Here is a 5,868-nt window from a genome sequence, read left to right as displayed (position 1 = left end):
CATGCCATCGTCCACACTCAGCTACACTTTGACTAAGACCATAAGACCTCAAACTCCCTAATATCTCTTCATTATGATCACTGTCTTTTTCCTTTTTCGTCTTTGTCCTAATGGCTGCCCTCCCGCTGTGCCTCCGCTCTGATACAAACTGACACCTGAGCAGGTAAATGTTCCCACACAGCATGAAGATCAGGTGACGCTGTATCTCCTGCTCTGTGGGTTGGGTTACAGAGTGTATTCGAAGCATAGAGACAAGTTTGGGAGGAAGAAGGCTGTTGATCACCTGAACATTGATTCCTGCAAACAGACCTCTCTGAATAAGCAGGAAACAGCTGGAGAGTAAGTAAAGCACATACACCTCTTTGTGAACTGTGAATTCAATGAAACAGTATTTACATATTGCCAAATCACAACAACAGCTGCCTTAAAGTGTGTTATATTGTAAACACTCAAAGGGTTTACACGACATGCACTCCCCAAACATACTCTATACTCCCAGGTCCAGGTATCACCGCCCCCAGGGGGGCAATCAGGCCCCAGACCCAGGAGATGTTACCCTTTTCCCTGGGTAAATTCAATTCAATTCAATTTTATTTATACAGCGCTAAATCACAACAACAGTCACCTCAAGGCTCTTTGTATTGTAAGGTAGACCCTACAATAATACATACAGAGAAAAACCCAACAATCATATGACCCCCTATGAGCAGCACTTTGGCAACAGTGGGAAGGAAAAACTCCCTTTTAACAGGAAGAAACCTCCAGCAGAACCAGGCTCAGGGAGGGGCGGGGCCATCTGCTGTGATTGGTTGGGGTGAGAGAAGGAAGACAGGATAAAGACATGCTGTGGAAGAGAGACAGAGGTTAATAACAGATATGATTCAATGCAGAGAGGTCTGTTAACACATAGTGAGTGAGAAAGGTGGCTGGAAAGGAAAAACTCAATGCATCATGGGAATCCCCGGCAGCCTACGTCTATTGCAGCATAACTAAGGGAGGATTCAGGGTCACCTGGTCCAGCCCTAACTATATGCTTTAGCAAAAAGGAAAGTTTGAAGCCTAATCTTGAAAGTAGAGATAGTGTCTGTCTCCTGAATCCAAACTGGAAGCTGGTTCCACAGAAGAGGGGCCTGAAAACTGAAGGCTCTGCCTCCCATTCTACTTTTAAATACTCTAGGAACAACAAGTAGGCCTGCAGAGCGAGAGCGAAGTGCTCTAATAGGGTGATATGGTACTACAAGGTCATTGAGATAAGATGGGGCCTGATTATTTAAGACCTTGTATGTGAGGAGCAGGATTTTGAATTCTGGATTTAGAGAAATCTGCTCTCTCTTTCTAGTCCCTGTCAGGACTCTTGCTGCAACATTTTGGATTAGCTGAAGGCTTTTCAGGGAGTTTTTAGGACTTCCTGATAATAATGAATTACAGTCGTCCAGCCTGGAAGTAATAAATGCATGAACTAGTTTTTCAGCGTCACTCTGAGACAGGATATTTCTAACTTTAGAGATGTTGCACAAATGGAAGAACGCAGTCTTACATATTTGTTTAATATGTGCGTTGAAGGACATGTCCTGGTCAAAAATGACTCCAAGGTTCCTCACAGTGTTACTGGAGGCCAAGGTAATGCCATCCAGAGTAAGAATCTGGTTAGATACCATATTTCTAAGCCTCAGTTTTATCTGAATTAAGAAGCAGAAAGTTAGCGGCCATCCAGGTCTTTATGTCTTTAAGACATTCCTGCAGTTTAACTCATTGGTGTGTGTTATCTGGCTTCATGGACAGATAGAGCTGGGTGTCATCTGCATAGCAGTGTAAATGTATGCTATGTCTTCTAATGATGCTGCCTAAGGGAAGCATGTATAATGTAAACAGAATTGGTCCTAGCACTGAACCCTGTGGAACTCCATAATTAACCTCAGTGTGTGAAGAGGACTCTCCATTTACATGCACAAACTGGAGTCTATTAGATAGATATGATACAAACCACTGCAGCGCAGTACCTGTAATACCTGCAGCATGTTCTAATCGCTCTAATAGGATATTATGGTCGACAGTATCGAACGCTGCAGTGAGGTCTAGCAGGACAAGCACAGAGATGAGTCCACTGTCAGAGGCCATAAGAAGATCATTTCGTTAGCTTCATAGCATAAGTGCCTAAGTCATTGACTTAGGCAATTATGCTATGAAGCTAACGATTTGTAACCTTCACTAAAGCTGTTTCTGTGCTGTGATGAGCTCTGAAACCTGACTGTCCATCCATCCATTCGCTTCCGCGTATCCTTTTCAGGGTTGCGGGGGGCGCTGGAGCCTATCCCAGCTGTCATAGGGCGAGAGGCAGGGTACACCCTGGACAGGTCGCCAGTCTGTCGCAGGGCCAACACACAGGGACAGACAACCATTCACACTCACATTCACTCGCACATTCACACCTAGTGGCAATTTGTATTATCCAATTAACCTATCCCCACAAGCTGCATGTCTTTGGACGGTGGGAGGAAGCCAGAGTACCCGGAGAGAACCCACGCAAACACAGGGAGAACATGCAAACTCCACACAGAAAGATCCCGGCCTGATGGTGGAATTGAACTCAGGACCTTCTTGCTGTGAGGCAACAGTGCTAACCACCGTGCCACCGTGCTGCCCTGAAACCTGACTGAAACTCTTCAAATAAACCATTCCTCTGCAGATGATCTGTTAGCTGTTTGACAACTGCTCTTTCAAGGATGTTTGATATAAAGGAAGGTTGGAGATTGGCCTATAATTAGCTAAGACTGCTGGGTCTAGAGATGCTTTTTGAGTAAAGGTTTAACTACAGCCAGCTTGAAGGCCTGTGGTACATAGCCGATCATTAGAGATTGAAGCATTAATTAATGGCAGGACTTCTTTGAGCAGTTTTGTAGGAATGGGGTCTAAAAGACACGTTGATGGTTTGGAGGAAGTAATTATTGAAGTTAACTCAGAAAAATCAGTTGGAGAAAAAGAGTAACTTAACATGAATGGTACTGAAAGTAGCTGTAGATAATATTACATCTGTGGGATGATTACTGGTCATTTTTTCTCTAATGATTAAAATTTTATTTGTGAAGAAGTTCATGAAGTCATTACTAGTTAACATTAAAGGGATGGTTGGCTCAACAGAGCTCTGACTGTTTGTCAGCCTGGCTACAGAGCTGAAGAGAAACCTGGGGTTGTTCTTATTTTCTTCAATCAGTGATGAGTAGTAAGATGTTCTGGCTTTGCGGAGGGCTTTCTTATAAAGCAGCAAACTATTTCTCCAGGCTAAATGATGATCCTCTAAATTTGTGACATGCCATTTCCTCTCCAGCTTATGTAAAAACCTCTGTAACTTTGCTCTGCTTCAGCAGCATCAGTTAATGTTCAGATGTTGATTCATGGTTTTCTTCAGTTTTTGTTCTACTGCAGAATATTTTTAACCTCCTAGGACCTGGCGTCCACATACAGTGGGGCAAAAAAGTATTTAGTCAGCCACCGATTGTGCAAGTTCCCCCACCTAAAATGATGACAGAGGTCAGTAATTTGCACCAGAGGTACACTTCAACTGTGAGAGACAGAATGTGAAAAAAAAATCCATGAATCCACATGGTAGGATTTGTAAAGAATTTATTGGTAAATCAGGGTGGAAAATAAGTATTTGGTCAATAACAAAAATACAACTCAATACTTTGTAACATAACCTTTGTTGGCAATAACAGAGGTCAAACGTTTACTATAGGTCTTTACCAGGTTTGCACACACAGTAGCTGGTATTTTGGCCCATTCCTCCATGCAGATCTTCTCGAGAGCAGTGATGTTTTGGGGCTGTCGCCGAGCAACACGGACTTTCAACTCCCGCCACAGATTTTCTATGGGGTTGAGGTCTGGAGACTGGCTAGGCCACTCCAGGACTTTCAAATGCTTCTTACGGAGCCACTCCTTTGTTGCCCGGGCGGTGTGTTTTGGATCATTGTCATGTTGGAAGACCCAGCCTCGTTTCATCTTCAAAGTTCTCACTGATGGAAGGAGGTTTTGGCTCAAAATCTCACCATACATGGCCCCATTCATTCTGTCCTTAACACGGATCAGTCGTCCTGTCCCCTTGGCAGAAAAACAGCCCCATAGCATGATGTTTCCACCCCCATGCTTCACAGTAGGTATGGTGTTCTTGGGATGCAACTCAGTATTCTTCTTCCTCCAAACACGACGAGTTGAGTTTATACCAAAAAGTTCTACTTTGGTTTCATCTGACCACATGACATTCTCCCAATCCTCTGCTGTATCATCCATGTGCTCTCTGGCAAACTTCAGACGGGCCTGGACATGCACTGGCTTCAGCAGCGGAACACGTCTGGCACTGCGGGATTTGATTCCCTGCCGTTGTAGTGTGTTACTGATGGTGACCTTTGTTACTTTGGTCCCAGCTCTCTGCAGGTCATTCACCAGGTCCCCCCGTGTGGTTCTGGGATCTTTGCTCACCGTTCTCATGATCATTTTGACCCCACGCGATGAGATCTTGCGTGGAGCCCCAGATCGAGGGAGATTATCAGTGGTCTTGTATGTCTTCCATTTTCTGATGATTGCTCCCACAGTTGATTTTTTCACACCAAGCTGCTTGCCTATTGTAGATTCACTCTTCCCAGTCTGGTGCAGGTCTACAATACTTTTCCTGGTGTCCTTCGAAAGCTCTTTGGTCTTGGCCATGGCGGAGTTTGGAGTCTGACTGTTTGAGGCTGTGGACAGGTGTCTTTTATACAGATGATGAGTTCAAACAGGTGCCATTCATACAGGTAACGAGTGGGGGACAGAAAAGCTTCTTACAGAAGACGTTACAGGTCTGTGAGAGCCAGAGATTTTCCTTGTTTGAGGTGACCAAATACTTATTTTCCACCCTGATTTACCAATAAATTCTTTACAAATCCTACCATGTGGATTCATGGATTTTTTTTTCACATTCTGTCTCTCACAGTTGAAGTGTACCTCTGGTGCAAATTACTGACCTCTGTCATCATTTTAAGTGGGGGAACTTGCACAATCGGTGGCTGACTAAATACTTTTTTGCCCCACTGTATGTGGACATCACATTTTGGGTTATTTAGACCAAAATACTCAATTTTGCTCTACAAGGGCCTGATAATAATAATAATAATGGATACTTTATTGATCCCCATGGGGAAATTACTTGTTTTTCTCTGCATTTGACCCATTCACTCAGTGAAGCAGTGGGCAGCCCACTAAGCAGGCGCCCGGGGAGCAGTGTGTAGGGACAGTACCTTGCTCAGGGGTACCTCAGGGTAGCCGTTAAGTGGATTCGAACCGCCGACCTTCCGATCATGGGGCGACCACTTTACCTACTGAGCTATCCCCGCCATGATATCCACTTACGAAGACATTATAATGCTACAGTTCTAATGAAATTTTAAACGAATATCCTCATATGTGGCTCTCATTTTTCTTAGAAACAAAAAATAGGTAAAAAAAAAAAAATCTGCTAATTCTTTGTTTTTACACTCATCAGGTCCCAATCAGCCCAGATATCAAAGAGAAATTAAAAATGCATGCCGTGGAAGAGTTCGGGTCTCAGGAGATTAAGGTTATCTGCTATAAAAAGCCAGACCAGGAAAATCTCCTTAATGTTTTTCTGTTTTATCATCAGTTACTTTGACACAAAGGCTGCGACGCTTACACCTCTAATGAAGTCTCACAAGTGTCAGTACTGATAAATGATCAGAATTACATTTCTGACTGTCTGAGGCAAAACTGAATCGAATTGAATCGAATCAGGACCTTGTGAATTGGAATTGAATCAGTTATAGAAATCAGTAACGATACCCAGCACTAGTTATCCTATCTGAGATGAGACAGACCACAGAG

The sequence above is a fragment of the Maylandia zebra genome, linkage group LG16 (genome assembly GCF_041146795.1).
Source record: "Maylandia zebra isolate NMK-2024a linkage group LG16, Mzebra_GT3a, whole genome shotgun sequence".
In the NCBI taxonomy this organism is placed as follows: Eukaryota; Metazoa; Chordata; class Actinopteri; order Cichliformes; family Cichlidae; genus Maylandia; species Maylandia zebra.
Note: the sequence above shows the minus strand (reverse complement) of the source record.